The sequence below is a fragment of the Magnolia sinica genome, chromosome 2, assembly GCF_029962835.1.
Source record: "Magnolia sinica isolate HGM2019 chromosome 2, MsV1, whole genome shotgun sequence".
Classification (NCBI taxonomy): Eukaryota; Viridiplantae; Streptophyta; class Magnoliopsida; order Magnoliales; family Magnoliaceae; genus Magnolia; species Magnolia sinica.
The window spans coordinates 17,761,737-17,785,725 of NC_080574.1; positions in this window are offsets into that span (position 1 = coordinate 17,761,737).

Genomic DNA, 23,989 nt, shown 5'->3' on the forward strand with positions numbered 1-23,989 from the left:
TTGGTACCAGAGGACGCCCCAATGTCGAGACCGATATATATGAGCGCATGAGGGCCATATACCTGTAGGCTGCGTCTTCCACTGTGTCGTGGTCGGTTGAGAGGGTGTGTGGCCTTACCCGCCTGAGGGAGTAGGCATAGCTAAGCTGAGTCTGACCAACTCCTAAATGGGTCCGCTATCTACGAGCCGGGTAGGCATTGGTATACTGCTGGCAGGCATTGGTATACTGCTGGGTAGTGAGGTTTTTTTCACTCGCTGGGCTACGCAGCCTGCAGGGGCGGTAGCCAGTTTGAAGTGTACTAGACCCCAGTCATGATCCCAGATAGGTACAATACTGATTTATGGAGTAGGAGTTACATATTCATTCATTCATTCACTATTCACTCGGGCTGGTGGTGCACAATGATTTGTTACGTGTACCTTTGCAATGGACAAGATTTCGGTTGGGGCGTGTGACTAACCTGAGTTCAGGAGTTTACCACATTGAGTCTGACTATCCAAATTTAGGTATGTGACTGGTTTGGATAAAAGTCCCTTGTGATGGACCCCATATCCTGCGATTCTATGTACTATCATCCCGACTTCACACTCCAGCATGGTCATTCCATTCACACCGCATATCGCATTACATCCGCAGCATATGACATTTTGGGTTACTATGTTTCTACATTTATGTGGCCTAGATACGACTGACGGTATTTGTAAACTCATCAGAATTTGCATATTGCATTGCATTATCGGCATCTAATATTTGGCTTGTTGTCTCCGCATTACATAACTGATCTACATTGCTTCATTAGTATATGATATTATTTTTATTATATTTCTACATCACATAGCCTGGATAAGGCTGATGGTATTTATGGGCCTATCAGTATGTTTTCGCATTACTCTGATATCGTATGATTTATGAACTTGCCAGTATTTCTGGTATTGTATGATTTATGAGTTTGTCAGTATTTCCGCTTACTCTGATTTCTCTAATATTACTTACTTAGCACTTACCTTGTGCACACACTTTTACTACCTACTAAGCTTTGTATAAGCTTATGCATGATAGATGCGTGCAGGTAGCGTTAGGTTGCAGCAGCGTTAAGTATGGAGCATGCAGCGGTCTTCTGGAGCTTTGATTTTGACATATGTATTTCTATTTCAGGATTGTATTCAAATGTTTATATTAGTGGATGCGTGATGATGATGTTGCCTTTGTGATTTGAGTAAACTTGTGGTTATGCTTCTTACGAGATAAATGTACATTAGAAAATCCTCATTGTAGGAACTCAGGATCAGAATCTGGCGTATGAGCGTTGGGAGCTGAGAATGGAGTACTACGGAGGCTGTTGGCACCAGATTCAGGGATCGGGATTCCTGTGAGTCCGATCTCTGGGTTTGGGGCATAACAAAACTAGCGTAAACTTTACACTTGGGTCTTTTAATCGTTTGGAAGATATAGTCATGGCCTATGGAACATTGGATGTTATTCCAATTGATTAGAATATTAAGGGATTGAGGCATTTCATTGAACGCTTCTTTTGTCAAAATATTTTCGACCATCTCTCTTTGAAGAGTCTTGTCTAGGTTCCAGATGTTCTCAACATACTCCGATCAGCATTGGGTGGTGACAATGAGTGTGAGCAGAAGTTGGTTCGAACTGAGGAGATGCTTCCGATCATAAACAACCTTCGAGCTGCCAAGGACTAACTTAATGTTATTGTCGCCTACTTTAACAAAGGAATGGGACAATTACCCCTATATTGTTTATAAAGGAATAATGCATGTCCTTAATTTATGAAACGAATTCATGTAAGGCCCATATCCTAGACCATACCATTCCTTAGACATTCGCGATCCTCCTTATCGAATTTCGGTAAACCATAATCTGTAGTCAGCATTTGCACGCGACCCTGAGTCGCATCTCATATATATAAGTCAACTCGACCTAAGACTTGTACCCTAGCGACCGTGCCATTGCAGCGATTCCAACGTTGCGTCTTGCGCACTAATGCGATACCCAGGTCAGAAGATGTGGGTCCGCATTTATCTCGAAGAAACGCCGCACATTTACAAATCCCGAGAGAATCTCTACCACCTTTCAAATTAATCAAATCAATCAATCAAGTACACATCCCATCTCTAGCCCATGCTTTTTTTCTCCCCAAGGCAAGCAACCTACTTAAGTCAACTCTCAAGTCAAGTACATCCATCACTCACACCCATCACTCACCCATCCCTTTTCATCACATGGCACCACTCCTCTCTCGTTTCTCTCTTTACTCCCAAGCAACCAAAAGAGAAGCAACCGTCCAAACTCTTCCAAGAGAGAACTAAGTGTGGCCCACTTCCTATCCCTCTCATCTCTCATCCTAGGCCTTCAATCTCAATCATCCTCCATCAAAGAAGAAGCCAAGGAGCTTAGCTTGCCATAGATCCAAAAGGAAGTGGAATCGGTGGGTGTTCATGGCGCTAGTTCTTGGTTGTGATTTAGGGTCCACACGATTTTTAGGGCCCATCTTGATGTATTCATGTCCTTGGAGGAGCTCACCATCTCCGCCATTTCTTTCTCTCTCCCTCTCTCTCTCTCTTTCCCTCCTTTTTTGTATGATGGCCCACCTAATCAACCCATGTATGGGCGATCCAGATCGTCCAACAGGTGGGACGGCCTTGTTGTCCACCCTGCTAGACTGGCTGTCCAATTAGACTGTCTAGATGGTGGGGATGTACATATATCAGCTGGATCTCCAGCTTTGCAGTCCCCGTGTGGACCCCACTGAAATGTATGCGTTTTATACCCTCACCGTCCATCATCTGACCATCCGACCATGGGCCAGATGGGCCACTAACAGCTAAACAATCTGCTATCAGCAACAGGTTTTGTTGAAGAGGAAACCACAAATATCAGACTGATCCGAACCCTGGTGGACCACACTGACGTGGACCCCACCTTGATGTGCATGACCTCTATCTGCACTATCCCTCTTCAATGGTCCAGAGCCAGCATGTGTGGGCTGCACCGTAGCGGCAGCAAATCCAGACTGCTGACTGTCTGGATGAAGGAACAAAACAAATATCAGCTTTATTCTAAAGCTGGTGGGTCCCACACGTGTGGACTCACCTTATATCCACACCGTCCATTGGTAGGGATGTGGGTCCCATGCAGCCAACAGCTTGCAGCTGCCTTTGACGTTAGGAAGTTTTGTGGGTTAACCGCGAGGTATGTATTATACCATACCATCCATCCATTTTTCCTAGTGTGGGGCCCACCCCACACGTGTGGCACGTGTGGGAGTGGGACCCACTGTAACGCCCTGGAAATCGAGGGTCGTGCATACACTCGACTCCCGAGTTCTCGAGGTTACTTATAACCAGTTTTCATTAATATGCGTTTAAATCAAGTTTAAATGCGCAGCCTGAAATTTTCTGGAATATGAAGCACAAACACACAAGTCTACTGAAATAAAAGAGATCAAGTATATATACAAGTCTAAAAGAATGTATAATGGATCGCACAAGCGTTACCCAACAAAATCACCAAAAAGAATAGTATGCCCAAAAGAATAAAGCTGAGTCCACTACTCAACGGTCCAACGCCCCATCTACTGAGCCGGTGAAGACCCGCTCATCAACTGGAAGTAGGAGAACTCGTACTCCTCCTCGCAGCGCACATCGCCAAGCTCCTCGAAATCTGCATCCCCTGCATCTACGGGAGAGTCTGGTTGGTGTTTTAAAACATTGTACCAGAGTGGGAGTGAGTGATCAACTCAGTGGGTGCTATTAGTCTTAAGTTGTAACAAGCATCAATTATATTAAGAATTTAATGAAAATCAAACACTCCTTCTAACGATCGCGTATGACCAATACTCTCTCAGAGCGACCTCAACTGCCGAGTCGCCAACCTAGATAATGCGATGCGATGATAATGTTATCCGAGTTCTTAGTTAATTCCATTCATCCAGCAGGTTGGGGAAACTGATACACCCCATGTATCAATGCCCTCAACAGGTTGCAATACCCAGGGGCCCTCAACGCGCGAGGCCAGGGCACCGCGATCAGTGATCCCGTCGGGTTCCTCATCCCTGACTTCAAGCACATGGGGAGTTTGAGAACTGGGATCGCTCGCGGTCACTACGGGGAGGCTCGTTGCCCCAGCATAGGCCGACAGCTCAGACATAGTGTCCCATTCCACCATGCCCAACTTACGAGGCAGTGGATCAGCTTCAAGTGGTTATCGATGGGCTGCAACGGTGATAGGGTGCTCCGGGTTCCATACACATGTAAGCAAACAAGGTTATCAAACGGGGCTGGTCAGTAAGTAGGCTAGACCGCGCGAGTTAGGCGAGCACGCGATGGGCGACATCGGATACAAGGGACCCATGTAATCGAACTATTGTCGCCTATACACACCTACCCAAATCCACGGGTTTAGCCCTAGCATAGCCCTACCGATGGGACAACCGTCTCTCCTCATGTTCTCGACCATCACAAGGGTTCAATGTTGATTCATAGCATGCCAACCATTAAGATTATCAACTAGCATAATAGTATCATGTTTACATACATTACAACATACGATGCAAATATTCCTAACAAGCATGCTAAGTTATCACGAACAAGGTGCATGTGAGTTGTGTGGGTTAGTGAGGAAGTTAAGTACTTCCTACATCTCAAGGAATCAATGCACAAGAGTAATAACTCCTATCTACTATGAAGCAACACCATATGAGAAAATCAACAAACAAGAGCATATGATCATCCATGTGCTAAATCATGTGAGAGACAAGATCAACATCAAGATGAGAACTAATCATACAATTCCATACGATTCCAACAAACCTACAATTCCTAGGCTTTCTCTAGATTCTCCAATACAACAACCGAGCAAACAAAATCATTAGACTCATACTATAATTGGTACTAGGCCACCTAAGGATAATAGTCCGCACCTATGGATCGTTGGAGAGTTGGAAAACAACCTGGGAATGCAGATTTCGGGGTCGATCGGCCGGAATCCCTAAAGCAAACATTTGTATGTTAGATTTCAATGTAAATCCCCTCTCATCACAAGGGTTTCAAGAAAAAGGGGTGATGAATCTTACCTAGACGATCAACGGAATGAAAGGGCGGTCGTGGATGAGGGTTTCTTCTTGGAGAAGAGGTAGGGAGTTGTGGGGTTTGATTTCCTTGGGCCCCACCTCGATCTAGGGTCCACCTTGCTCTCCCTCACTCTCTCTTTCTCTCTTTACTCTCCTTGGTTGTTGGAGAATGGTGGAAGTTACGAGGGAGAGAGCTTTGTTGTTGGAGAATGGTGGGAATTGTGAGAGAGAGAGCTTGGTTGTTGGAGAATGGTGGAGGTTATGAGGGAGAGAACTTGGTTGTTGGAGAATGGTGGAGGTTATGAGGGAGAGAACTTGGTTGTTGGAGAATGATGGAGGTTATGAGGGAGAGAATGGTGAAAGTTATGAGGGAGAGAGCTATGGTTTATTTCCTAGAATTGGGCCCATTGGCCCCAAGTTCCTAAAATGCCCTCTAGGACTCCCTATTGGAGTTGGGGCGACCCTAGCACTCCCCTTGGCCACCAAATTTGGTGGGTAGGTGACTCATGGCCCAATGAGGGGTCATGCAAAGTTTGGGAACAAACGGATTAACGGATATGGGGTTTGATCATATGGCTCTGGTCTCTAAATGACTATATGCGGTCCATTCTGATTGATGGGACAGTTCCACTGGCCCTCTGTCACGCCCCAAACTCGAAAACCGGGTTCACAAAATTTCCGATCACCGAATCCGGCGCCGACAGCCTCCTTAGAACTCCATTCTCGACTCCCAGCGCCCATTCGCCAGGTTCCGATCCTGGGATGCTACAAGGAGGATTTTCAACATCAGTTTGATTCGTAATAAGCATAACCAAAGGCATAACCCACAAACAACAACAAAAAACTCCATCACATTTTCACTATGATAAAAAACTTTACAAGTACAATGAGCATAAAGGGAGATATAATGAAGATGAACAAAAACTCCAAAATGATCTGCCACGCGTCCAAGCCTCAGCGCTGCTGCGATCCAACGTCACTTGCACGCAACGGTCGTGCATAAGCTTATAGAAAGCTTAGAGGGTGGTGAAAGTGTATGCAGTATCAGAGTAATGCGGAACATGCTGATGAATGCCAAGAACACCATAGTCGTACCAAGGCCATGCGGTGCAAAGGATGATGTTGGCCATACCAAGGCCATGCAATGCGAAATGCAACTCAAGCATACAAATCCTCATCTAAGTCCATATATTAATATTGAAATTATCAGGGTCTAGTACACTCCAAGCCGATTGTCGCCCATCGCGCGCAATGAGGTGAGTGGAAAAGACCCTCTTCCAATAGGCTAGGCTGATCGACCCATTCCTCGCGGTCAAACTCGCAGCATTGCCCTACTCTCGGGCGGGTAAGGCCGCACCCCCTTCCAACCGACCACGACACGTGGGAGACGCCTTCTCGTAATCGGCACTCGGCGCTCATGCACTCACTCGTAAGCGTTGGAGCAACCTCTTGGTACCATAAGGGTTTAGGGACTTTCACCCGGATATCTATCACACCCCATGTAGAAAGATTTTCGGTATCACCGCAACCACGATACGCTGGAGGCTACCCGATGTCGCTAGGGCGCAAGAACCATATCACACAATGCGAATGCATGAATCACACTATCCGTCATGCAATCCTTCGCGTATCGTGCGCTCATGTAGGGCAACACCACGGAGCCCCTAAACAATCTGCCCAAAGGCATATGCTATGATCAGTCATTTCTCATATCAAGCATACGTATGATGCATATGATCATGAATCATGGAACTAAACATGTTATATGGGATGGATGATGTTCATAACGAAGATGGGCCTAAACGGCCTACACATAACACGTACGGGCCTATAATGAGCCCTAGGGTGAGTCATAATGCGGACATTTAACCAACACTATACTTGCAATGTGGACGTCAAACCGCCATTGCTCCCAAGGCATAGCCCGACGTAAACATCATTACATAACCCATGTTGGGATCACACATTGCAATGGACCTTAGGTACATCCCATTGAGCCTTAAATACATCAAATGGGCCAACTCACATGGGCCTTATATTCATTAAGTGGGTCACATCAATGGGCCGCACCAATGGGCCTTATGTACACTGCAATGGGCTATAACCCGTGGGCCTGAGAGTGCATCAAATGGGCCTACTCACATGGGCCTTATATGTATCTTATGGGCCTTGCCAATTGGGCCCCATACGTGTATCAAATGGGCCTCAACCCATAGGCCCCAATACATTTTAATGCGCCTTAACCTATGGGCCCCCAATACATCAAATGGGCCTCGACCCATGGGCCTTACATATAAATCAAAGTGGGCCTCAACCATGGGCCAGAAGTAAGCTGAGATGGGCCTTAAATACGTATCAAGTGGGCCTCGACCACGGGCCACAAGTAAGCTGAGATGGGCCTCCTACCACCAGTATATCAGATATAATATAATATATAATTTATATATATAATACATACAATATTATATATAATATAATATTTTATATATATATATACACACACACACGCACGCACACAACACGTCCACCGTCCCTGGACGGTGGGGAATAACACAAACATCACAGCTGGCCCCACCGTCCGCCTGGACGGTGGCCATAAAACACATACATCACTGTGGGCTCCATGTGGGGCCCACCATAATGTTGATATGCCATCCAACCCGTTGATAAGGCCACGTGGGCCTAGATGGAGGGTGAAAACAAATTTCACCCTGATCCAAAACTTCTGTGGACCCCAAAAGGGTTTCAAAGGTAGAGGTTCAATCTCACTGTTTCATACCGTGTGGGCCACCTGAGTCTTGGATAGAGTTGAAATTTGGAGGGTGGTCCACTGACCTTAGGGCCCACCATATGAACGGATTAGATGACAAATAAACATCAAGGTGGAGCCCACGGCTACAACCGTGCTTGGCTGTACGTCCGCCAGTCCGTCTGCCCGCTGGCGCTGGTGCGCAGGCAGCGATGGTGCGTTTCTGACACAGCAGCAGCAACTGCTGTGTTGAATTTTTTTATTTTTTTATTTTGATTTCCAGTCTTTCTGTGGATTTTACAGGTGGGGTCCACATTTAGACAATCCACTACGTCCAATGGCTCTCCATGGCTCCAGACAAGCAAAACAAGCCCAATATTGGGCATGTTTCGCCGTATAAAAGCAATAAGGAAGGTTTTAATAGTGAAAACCACCATTTGCTACTGTATGGCCCGCCAGGACCTCGGGTTGACACCATTTTTTGGTTCAACGCCTAAAATGAGGTTGAGAGGGGAATGGACGGGGTGGATTGAAGACATTCATTAAGGTAGGGCCAAAATGAGTGGGCCTCCCCCATTGGCTTGGAACCAAGCCAATATTTGTTTTCTTTCCAGCAAACGTCCAGGGACGCTGGACTTAGCAAATTCGTTAGAGGTGGGCCCTGCTCATGTGGGCTACCACTGATGGATGGTGTGGGTACAATACACGCAAAGTGAGCCCCACTTGTAGGTGATTTGGATGGAATACATACCTTGTGGTGGGGTCCATTCAAGTGGGCCACACTACCTCATTATCATCACACATAAAAAAAAAAGAAAAAGAGAGGGAGAGAGAGATATAGAGTGAGACCCACGTGATGGAGGGACCCCGGCACTATGGGCCCTCCCTTGCACTAAATCATACATCAAGTGGGTCCCATTACATGTGGGTCCATGAAATCGAAATCCAATGGTGGAGATCCCTTCTCCACTAAAATAGATGGTCTAGATGACCCTAAGCATGCAAGGAAATAAACATCATGGTGGGGTCCATGGAGAATGGCCCCATCATGGAATGATCATAATGACCAAGTGGGCCATCGGCCACATCTTAGGGTCCAAAGTGAGATCCAAACCATTGATCGATTGGCCTCACTTGGCCCATCTTAAAGACATCAAAAACTACCCTATCAAAGCACTCACCGCTTGATCTTCTTGCTCCCTTGGCTTCCTTAGCTCCTTGAGCTTCTCTTTGATGGAGGAAGATGAAAAATGGATTACTAGGATGAGAGATCTAGAGATGGAAAGGTGGGCCACACTTGCATTTTCTCACCATAGGAGGGCTCATATGTATGGACTTCTCTTGCTTAGGGAGAGTTTGAAAATGAGAGAGAGAGACTTGTAAGGGAGAGAGAGAGAGAGGGAGTGATGGGTGATGGAGTGATGGATGTGGTGGTGATGGGTGTAAGAGGCTACTTTTTGACTTTTGGGGCAAAAGTTGTAAGAGAGGGTATGGGTTGTGTAAGAGCTTTTTTTGACTTTGGGGCTTGCTTGGGAAAAAGTGAAAGGTGATGTGTACTTGACATGATGGGATTGATGTGATTGATTGATTGATGTGACACCTTTTAGAGATTCCCTCGAAATTCGCACGCGCGGCGTTTTCCTCGCACCGACGCTGGCCCACATCTCCCAACCAGGGTATCGCCTCGGCGCGCGAGTCGCGGCATCGGAACTGTGGCGACGACGCGGTCGCTAAGGTACAAGTCCTGGGTTGAGTCGACTTGGGTTGACGGCATGAGAATCAAGGTCGCGCGCAAATACTGGTTAAGGGTCGAAGGTTGCTGGAATTCGACCGCAGAAGCCTATGGAACGGTACGGTCTAGGTTACGGGGCTTACACCCTCTAGCTATGAAACTTATAGGATAGGTGCTCCATGGCCCGATGAAGGGCCATGTAAATTTTGGGGATGATCAGATAAGGAGTTTAGTTGCACGGGTCCGATTCGTGATCAACGGTCACCGTGCCACGATCGGGACTCAGATTTTGTGGGCAGGCATAGACAAATATAGTAAACCTTTACCGTAAATTTGGAAGAAATCTGACGGCTGGAATGCCTGAAATCTTAGTTTTATTTACCAGTGCCAGATTCCAATTCTGGCATTGATGGGTTACATTTGGCAAGTGCCGTTGGGACGGCCTGAATAGTTTATTTCTAGGTGTCCATTGGGTCCATGGTCCGCGATGGACCATAAGCCCAGTGAGATCTATGCTTTTTCAAAATTTTAAATTTTTCTGACCTTCCTCGGCTGTTGCACGGCTTACACAAGTTGTCGTCGAGTATAAACCGATCATTTGACTTGATGGCCTGCACACAGTCTGATTGTGACCAGACTGGACCACTCGTGTATAAGCTAACGTTGAGTGCTAACGGTCAGTAAGTGATAATATAAGTTAATTAAAAAAATTCAAGAATTTTTGGAAATCCAAAACAGTGAAAATCCAGGATGTTAGACCCACCTTGATGTATATGTCCTATATCCCCACCGTCCATCTGTCTAGGACGGTGGGCCTGATCATGAGGTTGTGTTATATCCAAACCGTCCGTCTGTTTGGGGATGGTGGAACCCACCTCTGACGTATGTATTTTATACACACCGCCCATCTATTTGAGGTGTGGGCCCACCCCACATGCATGACACGTGTGGGCAGGTGGGACCCACCTTGATTTATGTATTTTGTATCCACACCGTCCATCTGGACGGTGTGCTGAATGGGCACACCATGATGTATGTTTTTCTCCACATCGTCCATCTGTCCAGGGCGGGTGGTACCAACCTTAATGTATTTATTCTATATTCACTCTGACCATCTGTCCAGGGCAGGTGGGACCCACCATGATTTATGTATTTTATCAGTATCGTCCATCTGGACGGGTGGTGTGGGGGCTACATGATGTTTGTGTTTCTCCCAGCCGTCCATCTGGACGTGTGGACTTCACCTTTAATGTATGTGCTTTACATCCACGCTGTCCGTTTTGTTGGACAGGTGGGACCCCCACCTTGAATGTATGTGTTTCATCCCTATGAGAGACACCGTGATGTATGTATTATATATCTATGCCGTCCGTTTATGCGGCATGTCGTGATGTATGATTCAGGTTGCCCATCTGTTTGTCCTGGGTTATGGGCTGCCCCATTAGCCCCACCTTGATGTATGTATTGCAAGCTCACTACCCATCCCTTGTGCCTAACCCATGAGCCCTTGTGTGCGGCCCAATATGATGTATCTGTGGCCCAAAAATAAGGCCCAATGTGATGTATTTGTGACCCATTTGATGAGGCCCAGTATGATGTACATGAGGCCCATGAGTGAGGCCCAATGGGATGTGTATGAGGCCCTTGTGTGTGGCCCAATATGATGTATTTATGGCCCAATGATGAGATCCAATGTGATGTATTTGCAGCCCATTTGATTAAGCCCAGTATGATGTACATGAGGCCCATATGTTGAGGCCCGATGTGATGTATATTGGGCCTTGTGTGAAGCCCATTGTGATGTATATTGGGCTCTTGTGTGAGGCCCATTATGATGTGTATTAGGCCCTTATGTGAGGCCATGGGCCACTATATGTTTGGCTCTCTGTGGGCCATTCCTTGGGAGTAATGTTGGTTAAATGTCCACATTGATGGGTAATGATGGTTAAATGTCCACATTGTGACCTTCCCTTAGGCCTTTGTTAGGCCCATTCTCATCCTTCTCTAAGTGGGTTGACCCTAATCATTGGGCCCCATTGATATTTGCACGATCCATCTATTCGTATCGAGCTAACCCAAATGAGTTGGGCCCCCATTAGTTGCTAGTAGAATTATGTTAATCTTGGAGTTCATCTAGGACTTATTTGGGCCCCCTAAGGCATCTAGCGAGCCATATGATAATATGGTGAAGGAAGCCTGTTCCGGATCCTTAGGTTTATAGGTAGGCCACCTAGGCCCAACCTTGATATGAGGAGAATTCATACTCATCGTAGACGGAGGGATCTATGCTATCAGATTTGGTATGTCCACATTTGAGGACTGACCTCATGTTATAGATTTGTTGTCCTTTCATGGACCCCGCCTTGCGTATAGGTCGATTATCGATGCCGACTATGAGTATGTGATAGTATAGCTTCATGATACATGCCCATACACATCATCTGCATCCTTGTTATGAGATGTGGCTGATCATTGCGTATGTCATTGAGCAGATTATTTATTAAGACTCCCTGATAGGCGGAGTTGTCCCACATGAGCGCACGGTACGCGTAGGATTGATGCATGACTAGATTGCGTGACTCATACATCTTGCATTGTGTGTTATGATTGTTGTACGCCCTAGCGACGTCAAGGCTGTAGCCTCCACATGTATAGCGCGGATGGCAGGATTCGATACCGAAAATCTTTTCTCTACATGGGGTGTTATAGATGCCCCTGGGTGAAATTTCTTAAACCCTTATGGTAACAGGAGGTCGCTCCAATGTCTAGACCGAGTGGATGCATGAGCGCTAAGTGCCGAATACCAAGATGCTGCGTTTCCCACTGTGTCGTGGTCAGTTGGAAGGGGTGCGGCTTTACCCGTCCGAGAGGAGGGGGCAAAGCTAGGCTGAGTTTGACCAGCTCAAGGAATGAGTCTGCTATCGACGAGCCGAACCCGATATTGGCAGGCAGATAGTGAAGTCTCTTCCACTCACGTTGTTGTGCACGATGTGACGGCAATCTGGTTTGGAGTGTACTAGACCCTGGTGATTATCCAGAGAGAACTGTACTGATATATGATGTTCATAGATGAGTTGGTTTGATATGTGGATTAGTATGCTTGAGCTGCATCTTGCACATGACATTGGCTATGTAGGCCTCGCATTACATATCATAGCCGTAGTGTGGCCGATAACATTCTTGCATTGCATCGCATGGCCTTGGAGTGGCCAATAGCATTCACGCCTTGAATCATATAGCCTTGGTACGACTAATAGTATTCATGGACTCGCCTGCATATTCCGCATTACTCTGATATTGCATACTTGCATTATTACCTTACGCACACACTTTCACCATCCTCTAAGCTTTCTATAAGCTTATGCACAATCGATGCGTACAGGTGACGTTAGGTCATAGCTAAGTAGGAGCAGGAGCATGCCGTAGAGCTTATGGAGTTTCTATCATTATTATCTTTGTATTTCCCTTTATGCCCATTGTACTTAAAGTTTTTATTATAGTGGATATGTGGTGATGTTTCTGGTTGTTGTTATTTATGGGTTATGCTTATGGTTATGCTCCTTGCGAGATAAATGTACGTAAAAAATCCTCCTTATAGGATCCTAGGATCAGAATTTGGCGTATGGGCGCTGGGAGCCAAGAATGGGGTACTACGAAAGCTGTCGGTGCCGGATTCGGCAATCGAGAATTTTGTGAGCCCGGTTTTCGAGTTTGGAGCGTGACAATTCGTTATAACAAGAATCAGGTATCCTTGAATGACAACTCCTAGCTTTGATCCAAGAGATCAAAGAACTGAAGATGCATTTAGTTGAACGAGAAACTGAGATTAATTAGATCCATGCTCGTAAGGCTGAGATTGTGGCGACAATCAAGGAGCAGGTAAGTGATAAGAAGCATCTACTTGCGAACAGATTGGAAACAATCTAGCAACTCGATGCTTTGGGAGCACAATCTGCTGCGTGGGGAGGTCGAACAACGAGAGGCTTCTTGATCAGTTAATGATGCCATGCAAAAAGTCCTTGAACAGAAGCGTGCATAGTTAAGTTCATAAATGGGTCACGCTTATATATATATATAAAGTAATCTAGCATTGAAAGTAGATATAAGGAATATCAAATAATTACAAACGCGGCCTTTATATAAAACGACAGTGAAATAATAAAATCCATTAAAAAATTATATATATATATATATTCTCCCATAATGATCGATCAACCATAAGCCGATTTTCATTTTTTTTATGGACTTTATTATTTCACCGTCGTTTTGTATAAAGGCCGCGTTTGTAATTATTTGATATTCCTTATATCTACTTTCAATGCTAGATTGCTTTATTTACTGAACCTCTTAAAAAGATTTAGGCTGGACCGTGTTCGGTCAGCTATAAAATAATCATGAACTATAGAATGACCTTATACATGGGCTTTCGGGCTATCTTGTTGGCCTTCTTTATTTTTATTTTGTTTCGTAAGTCTATGTGATGCGGACGGTCGATGCCTTTTGTCATGTCCCGAAATTCAAGTATAGAGTGTGCACCCTCAGACCCGAATTTCGAGTCGTAACCTGTACATGAAGTGACTCACTTCATGCTATTATAGATTATTAAGAGGCAAAAGTAATATATATTTTTTTACATTCCAACTAGGTCCATTCACAATCATTCACACAAATGGTTTAAGCAACAACATCCGTCCATTTTCAACATCCATAAACATTCAATTTACATAAATTATGCATCGTTCATCAGTCAATACAACTTACTTGCTACAGACCTAGAACAATTCAATTAAATAAAACTAATCCAATACTTAAAAAATCATATGACTAATATCACCATTCATTATATATAAATCAGATCATCATAACGAAGGAAATTTTAATTAATTAATTATGAACGGTCCAAATGTGGCCAATTCCTCTCCTGACAAATATGACTATGTCTTACGTATGTCGTGCACCAGTTCAGTCACAACTTCTTGTTCATGCGCCAACTCATCAACTAATTGCTTATCTGTACGGTTTTTCCATCAATGAAAATATAAGCTGGTCAGGCTTAGTAAAATAAACCAGCATGGTTCATAATCATAATAATTAAAATAATACAAGTACTGAATGTAGCCATGTATACATAATGATATGGATGCAATAATGTATAAATGCATCAGATGGGATGATCGTTCATCTGCTTCGGTTGGAGGTCATCAACCCGCATCCACCCGTTAGGTAGGCTTCCACCTTTTAGTAGGCTTGGGCATAGCCCGCATCTGGTAACACTCTACCAAGATCGACATTTCTTCCAGGGAGGGCCCCTCGGATTGATCATATATTATATATGTAAATGCAATGAATGATGGATAACGTATGAATGTATCATTTTCATAACTCTCATAGAAATTTATCTTGATAAAAACATTCTTATGTGAATTTAATGTACAATTATCATAGTCATGTAATTTGACACAAATTAACAGGTGATTTACCATAGCATACAATATTGCAACGAAACACTCAAATCAATATATCAATCAATCAAACAATCATAAATAATTTATTTTAATTCTAATAAATCATGAGACACGTTGGGTTACTCACCTGAGTCTGGCAGTGCAGAATCTACAAGGTAATTAGGTTGATTTGAATTCAGAGATCCTATCAGTTATATCAACAACATTATTATTCATCTGGTTATATTATACGGTGGGGCCCACCTTTAATATACATCCTAGGTGGTCAAACCTTAAATGATCAAATAATTAAAATTATATGTTTATTAAATTTAATTATCAAAATTTAGATTTTCTTTTTAAAATTTCAAATTTGAATGTCAAATGATTAATCGGGGTGGCTCACCGGATGATTGGATTATCCAGATTCTTGAGGTCTTATATATTTTGCCTCTACATATTGGATGAATGGTGCGGATTTAACCACATATACATCGATGGACCAACTCGACTTTTTACGCTAAGTAATACTAATCAGTTGCATCACTCCAAAAATTGATCTCTAAACCTCTCTCGTAACTAAGAATGTCTCTACCAACTTAACTATTGATTTGTTTTTATTTTTTATTTAAAAATAAAATATTTAAATATTTATTTTAGTTTTTTTAATACACCAAAATTTAGGGTTGTTACACCTTTGGCCTCCACACCTTCTGAGCTTGTTGGGACTTTGCCTGTAGGGTTTTCTCGATAATTTCTCATCGAGTCCCTTTCTTTAACAAGGTGATTGTAGATAAGCTTGTGTGATTCAGATAGCCCCATTTGTAATTTAATCCATGGGATGATTGTGCTGAAACGGCTATTTGGATGAGTGAACTATATATACTGGATTGTGTCTTCAACTATTGGCTATCTTACATGCTGGGTTAAATGGAATCGAGCGTAAATTTACCGTCGTTGAAAATTATCATGCCTTGTTGGCTTTGTTTAGGTGGAATCCCGTTTGTGCCTTGTTGGCTTACCTTGCTGGCTTTTGTTAAAAGGAACCTTTGTGGATTTGTATATATATTGCAATGGTAAGGCCTATTTGTCATATCAGCATTGGCCATTAGTTGAAGAGGTTTTGTATAAATGGACTGCTTACGTATCAGATTAATAAAGGTTAGATTAAGGTGTTATTAGGTGTTTGGTTGACTATTTGAAATATCACTGTACTATTCGAATGACCCTTAAGCTAGGTCAACTGTTTGAAAGACCTTGTCTCTTACATTTGGATAATGAGTCGATTGTTTGAAAGATATATTTTCTTGTATTGAATGGGTTAATTGTTTGAAAGGTCTATTCTTGGTCCGGCTGGATGTGCATCCCTTGAGCGAAAAACACGTGCATGCACTCATGCGTTTAAATAATATGCATTACAACTGTGATTATTTATATGCTTGCCTTGAAACTATACTTGATTGATATGTCGTACGCATAATCTTGAAGATGATTTCTTACTAAGTTGGCTACTTATTCTTCAATATTTCAACCATACAATTGATGCATGTATAGGAGGGGACAACGATCTTGTTGAGGATGTCCTGATAGTTAGTGGTAAGGAGTTAGCCGCTGATGAGCCTTTTGGTAGCATGGTTGGGGTTTACAGGCTTGACTAGTAGGGTTTCTAATTCTTTTCCTTGTTAGTTAGATTATTGTATGTCTATTCATTTGTGGTTTGTATAGTCCCCATTTGGGCGGCCATTATCTTAAATTTTATATATATATATATAGAGTCATGCTCCCCTGCGCACCTACGCACGTGCGCACCTTTGCACACGTGCCATGGGTGTCTAATCTGAACGGTCCATGTGATGCAGAATCCAATAAAACCCCATGTGACAAGTTTTCACCCCGATCTAATATTTTGGTGGGCCATAAAAAAGAGAAATGCAAATCAAGGGAGAAAACTGTTTTCATTTTTCATGGCCCATCAAAGTTTTAGATCAAAGTAAAACTTGGGCCCAGGGGGTTTCAGGAGGTGCTGCTTCACATGAACAGTTTAGATTTTGGATCCACATCACGTATGATGGCTTCTCAAAAAAGTTCGTATGCAGTACGTACGAATTGGTTCGCAGGTGAGCATTTCCGTGTATATATATATATATCGTATAGTTCCTTTATAGGGTTACCCTTATTTATTTTCGATATTCTTCATTCAATTTAATGTTACTCTGATTAATTATTTATTGACGAGATGAATATAAATATGATTAAGTGCACAGATTAGAGATTTTTCCACGTGCGGTATTCCTTAACGACATTCGGATTGATACAGCTAAAGCACTACACCCAAGTGGTAAAAATCGAAGCGTTGTCAGTGTCAATGCCAATGCCAATGCATTTGACCACTTTAGCGTTAACACCCAAGGATGGGATCTGAGTCTTTGCACTATGTTGTTAGGTTTGGGGACGTTACACCAAATATATAATGTAGGGAATTTGAAATGCTTAGAGATATGTATACGAATCATGAAAGGAGATCATTAGACCGTGATATGGTGCAAAAGAAGATTAGAATACTAATGCAAATTTCTTTTTTTTATTAATTTCTTAGGTTGGAAATGTATGCTTGAGTTGTGCTTACAACTCTTCTTTTTTTCCTTTTTTTTTTTTTTTTGAAGCTTTAATTTAAAATATCTAATATACCAAAAGTATCTAAAGAAAATACTAAATAGATATAGTTTAAAGGGTTCTTAGAAGAGCAACTAATGAGATAATAAAGGGTTGGAAAAGAAATGACATAGTATGGTTAATCATGTTAGCAACATTCACTGGATATTTTAATGTCAATTTTATGCTAACTAAAAAAATTGATTTGAGGTGTTTAAGAAAGAGTACAATATTGTGCATAACCTATATGTGCGTATGTATAAAATGTATATTATATTATTTTTTATATATTCTTTATAATTATGAATAAATATATTATCAAGTATTGTATTTATATCAATATTTGTATTTATGTACCATTTTTTAATTAATGAAATATATAATTTTTCACAATTTCATATGACATTAGATCCCTTAATTTAAAAGTCATTCGCATCTGGCATCTTAGATTATCTGACCAGCTTCATCTCCGTCGTTAGCCTCCACTGTTATTCAACACCATATGATCAATACATCGCACTCAGATCCGACAACTAGTTCCTCATCTGCTCAGTCCTCGTTTTCACCTGTAACAACTCATTTTTATCATTTCATATTTAAGTATATTTATATTCTAATTTTATTAGATTTATCTCTGATCGGAACTCCACTGTAGGCTTTTATATATTCCTTAGAGACTCTCTTCTCTCTTGGAAGAATAAGAAGCAATAACGTATTTCTCAATCTATTATTAAGGCTGAGTATCGGGTAATGTCGATCGGGGTTCGAGATAGCTTACCTGAGACGCGCCATGGAGGTATGCTTCTTTTCTTTTGGCTTCCCTTGGCTTAGGATCTTCCTTTTTTTTTTTTTTTTTTTTTTTTTTTTTTTTTTTTTTTTTTTTTTTTTTTTTTTTTTTTTTTTTTTTTTTTTTTTTTTTTTTTTTTTTTTTTTTTTTTTTTTTTTTTTTTTTTTTTTTTTTTTTTTTTTTTTTTTTTTTTTCTTTTTTTTTTTTTTTTTTTTTTTTTTTTTTTTTTTTTTTTTTTTTTTTTTTTTTGTTTTTTTTTTTTTTTTTATTTTAATTTTTTTTTTTTTTTTGATATATTTATTTTTTTTTTTTCTTTTTTTTTTTTTTTTTTTTGTTTTTTTTTTTTGTTTTGTTTTGTTTTTGTGTTTTTTTTTTTTTTTTGGGTTTTTTTTTTTTTTTTTTTTTTTTTTTTTTTTTTTTTTTTTTTTTTTTTTTTTTTTTTTTTTTTTTTTTTTTTTTTTTTTTTTTTTTTTTTTTTTTTTTTTTTTTTTTTTTTTTTTTTTTTTTTTTTTTTTTTTTTTTTTTTTTTTTTTTTTTTTTTTTTTTTTTTTTTTTTTTTTTTTTTAGATCTTCCATTGAGAAATGCAGTCTTTACATCCATCTGATGTAACTCTAAATCCATATGAGCTACAAGAGCCATTATGATCTTGAATGAGTCTTTTTTGGAGACTGGTGAGAAAGTCTCCTTAAAGTCAATGCCCTCACGTTGGTTAAAATCCTTTGCAACAAGTCTGGCTTTATATCGTTCGACATTACCTTTGAAGTCCCGTTTGGTTTTAAATATCCATTTACAACCAATCGGCCTTATTCCAGTGGGTAACTCTACAAGATCTCATACTTTATTGTCCTGCATGGATTTCAACTCATCTTTCATGGCATTAAACCAACGAGAAGAATCAGCACTTTGTTTGACTTATGTAAAGGATTCAGGATCCTTTTCCACCCCTATGTCAAAGTCGTATTCCTGTAAGTATACGATATAATCGTCTCGATTTACAGGCCTTCTCTCTTTCAGATCTTCTTAATGGTTCAGCTTGTTGAGTCTGATCTTGATTTTCCTTATCGGTGGTTTGTATATGAGGTTTTACGTGGTGCTCTGCAGTGACTGCAGAATCGACTGCATCATTAATGTCTACGTGATCTAGATTGACTATGACAGGAGTCACAGTCCTTTATTCCTCAAATACAAAATTTCTTATGTTCGTGCTCCCACTATTTTCAGTGTCCTCAATGAATCTGGCATTCACAGTCTCAACAATCCTGATAGAGTGGGAAGGACAGTAGAATCGATAGCCTTTTGATCTTTCTGGGTATCCAATGAAGAAACAACTTATGTTTCTAGGATCAAGCTTCTTTTCATGCGGGTTATAAATTTTGGCCTTAGCAGAACAACCCCAAACATTTAGATATCGGAGACTTGGTTTTCTCCCATTCCACAACTCAAAAGGAGTTTTGCTTACTGCTTTGCTGGGAACCCTGTTTAATATATGAATTGCGGTTTTGATCGCATCACCCCATAGAGATTCTGGTAATGTTGAATTGCTGACCATACTTCGCACCATATCCATAAGGGTGCGATTACGTCTCTCAGCAACTCCATTCTGCTCTGGAGTACCAGGCATAGTGTACTGAGCAACAATGCCACAATCCTGCAAGTATTTAGCGAATGGCCTTGGATTGCGTCTTGATTCGTCATATCTGCCATAGTATTCACCACCACGGTCAGATCTGACAACTTTAATTCTCTTATCGAGTTGATTTTCAACCTCGGCCTTATAGATTTTAAAAGCATCCAGGGCATCCGATTTCTCACTGATAAGGTATAGGTACCCAAAGCGAGAGTAATCATCTATAAAGGTAATGAAATATTTGTGGCCACTCCATGAGGCTGTAGGGAATGGTCCACAGATATCTGTATGTATAACCTCTAATAGATCTACACTCCTGGTTGCACCTTTCTTTCTCGTTCTAGTCTGTTTTCCTTTTATGCAATCAATGCATACTTTATAGTCAGAGAAGTCTAGAGAATGCAAAATTCCTTCTCGCACAAGCCTGTCTAATCTCTCACGAGATATATGGCATAGCCGCCTGTGCCACAACATGGAGGAATTCTCATAGTCTAGTCTTCGCTTGGATCCCGCTACATTTCCATGCAAGGTATTAATATTATAGACGTGAGAGGCAATCAAGTCTAACTGGTATAAGTTGTTTACTAAAGAGCCGGTTCCAACTTTAATCGAATTAAAGTAAATACTAAAACTTTTATTTCCAAAGTGAAACGAATATCCCAACTTATCTAAAAAGGAAATTGAAACTAAATTGCGCCTTATAGACGGCACACAGAATGTATTAACTAAATTCAAAAATGACCAGACTTCAACTTAAGCCTATAAACTCCTATTGCCTCCACGTCAACTTTGACACCATTGCCTACGTATACTGAGCGCTCCGCATCAGTTGGTGGCCTGGCCTGTAGTAATTCCTGCATAGAAGTGCATATGTGAATAGTAGTTCCTGAATCTATCCACCAGGAATCCACTGACACATCGGTCAGATTAGATTCAAAACAGACAAGAACAGAATGATTACCTTTCTTTATGAGCCATTCCTTAAAACCTTCACAGTCTTTCTTTAGATGACCCGTCTTTTTACAAAAGTAGCACGGTCTGCCTTTAACCCGTTTACGTTTAGATCCATTTCTAGATTGATTCTCATGGTTTCCAGATGGAGGACCAGAGAATCCATTATTAGAACCTTGTTTCCTCTTCTTTCTACCTTTATTTCCTTGCACATGCCCTTGTCCTGAAGTCACCATATTAACATTTTGAACTTTTATCATCTGTCTGATCCTGTCTTCTTCTTGGACGCACTGAGTGATGAGTTCATCTAATGTCCACATGTCCTTCAGAGTGTTATAGTTTACCAGGAACGTGCCGAATTGGGGAGGTAGGTTGTTCATGATCAAATGAACCAGTTGATCATCAGTGAGTACAAGCCCTAGAGCACAGATCTTAGAAACAACTTCGATCTGCTCTACAATGTATTCACAGATGTTGCCTTTTCCATCGTAGGACGAGCGAGTCAATTTATTCAAAAGAATGCCCACTTCAGTTATTCGATTTCTTGAATCGTTTTCCCATTTCATCAGGAAAACTTTAGCCTTATCTGTTTCAGGCATGTCACCCTTCATTGATTTATAAATTGAATACTTAATGACTTTCGGCATGTATCATTTGATCTAAGCCATGCAACCCATCGATTATATTCAGCTTAGTGGCATTATCAGATGGCTTTGGCGGTTCTGGTTTATCAGGGCAAGGTCTAATTGAAGACAACCCAGTAATAACTTCAATGGCATTCTTCCATTGAGTATAATTAGATCCATTTAAGGCAGGGACTTGATGCGTATTAGTTGGAATTGAGACTGAAATATAAGAGATACACATATACTCACATTAGTTCATTATTTCACAAAGCAATTTAGTGAATATAAATAAATATCAGGCAAAGTTAATCAATTCAGTTGCTAAGGGAGGCATCAACTGAATCATCCAGGATGACAATGGGCCCAACCATCTCATCCTGGTGAGAATCTGTTACATCATAATCATTCCTCCCGGGGGAAGTTAATAACAACATGTTAGTGATCCTCCTGAATATGAAGCTAAGTGATGTAAGTCATGTAAATCTGAGACACTCAACACCTGTGGGTGAGATGAGTCTTTCAGTTTTACATTACCAGCATCATTTACTTCACCCGTTCACGTGTCTACCAAACGGTAATCGTCTATGTTTTCGTTACCGTACGCATGAAAACGTGAATGCAACTGTATACAAACCGCTTATCCTAATGTTACAAGTTATACTTATAATATTTTCATTGATTGAGGTCACTATAGTGGCTAACACAACCGAATCCAACATTACTAGTATAGACTTAGGATTGCAATTATAATCCTGCCTCAATGGATTATTTCTTAATTAGTTTTGACACGGCTCACAAGGTCATTGATATTAATTATTGGAAAGTAAAGTAACCTTAGAGATATGCGGACTAATGTGTATCATTCTTTATGTTCCAATAGTCTATATCAATTCCTCAAGGATGGGCAATGGGCCTATAATGATACTGAATCAAGACTCTGCATGTTATGATCATTATCAATGAGCATTATAATTTTGGCTTTCAACCCTTATATGATATATTGATTTAATGGAATAACATAAGTGGTTGGATAGATATATATATTATCAATTTAGCTAAAGATCCAAATATAGTGCTCATGGTGAATGATCAGAAGTGAGCCTACATATGACCTTAATTGATATTGAATGGTCCAAGATGGGACCATATCAGGTGTCATGCTCATCAACGAAGTGGATCTCCGTTCATGGAATAGGCCCAACACGAGCCTTGGGCCCAACCAAATATATAATTGGATCCCAATCTAGGCCCGAATGAGAGGGGTGTAATTGGAATGGGTGAATTCAGATCCATACACCCTGGACGGGTCTAAACAACATTACCTTTAATGGGCCCCTTGATTGGGTCAGGCCCAATTCCACTAAGAAGGTGGATCCGGGTCCCAATCGCGGGTGAAACGCGAAAAATCAAAGCAATCGGGTTCGCAGACTCGACCACTTATAGGGTCATAAACGACCTAACCGAAAATGGGTTCTCCCATCTTCGCAAGCAGCAGAGGAGAGAGGCAATTCCTCTATCACCGCAAGCAGCAGAGAAGAGAGATGATTCCTCTATCTCTGCCTTCCTGATGAGAAGAGAAGAAGCTACTCTCTCTGTAGCTTGCTATCAGGAGGTTCTGATGGGTTGAGATAGATCTATGGTGTCGAGAATGCCATCTGAAGCGGCGGACATAGCCTCCAGCGATGAAGATTCAACCATGCAACGCCGGCAACGACTCTGAAACATGGTTTGAAGGGAAGATGGCGTGCCATAGCCTGCATCTGTAAATCTGGAGATCGACAATGGCAATCGGCTCCCACAAATCGCAGGTAGGGGTCCGCAGGAAGAACCGGTTTCGAAATCCCCAATCTGATATGGGATTCCATCTAATCTCCAGATTTGGGTGTTCTGAACTGGAAAACCCTAATTTCTGATACAGGATTCAAATCAGAAATCCCCGATCTGAATAACTGGATTTAGGATTTTCAAAATTCCTAATATGGGTTCCTGTAATTAGGGTTTCAAATCCAAATTCCTTAATCTGAAACTTTGAATTTAGGGTTTCGAATCCAAATCCCTAATCTACTTTTGATTTTGGGGTATTCGAATATGAAAAAACCCTAATTTTCTTAATTTGGGGATTCAAATCTGAAATCCCTAATTAAATTTAAAATTCGAAATTCCAATTTGCCTAATTTGGGAATTCGAAAAATCTGATTATGAATTCAAATATTTAATGGATGAATCTAATCATCCATGCCTTTGCACAGTGTCTCTGATACCAACTGTGGGACTTAATCTAAATGTGGAATAGGCCCACGGATCTGTCTGTGCATGGGACATGGCGATCA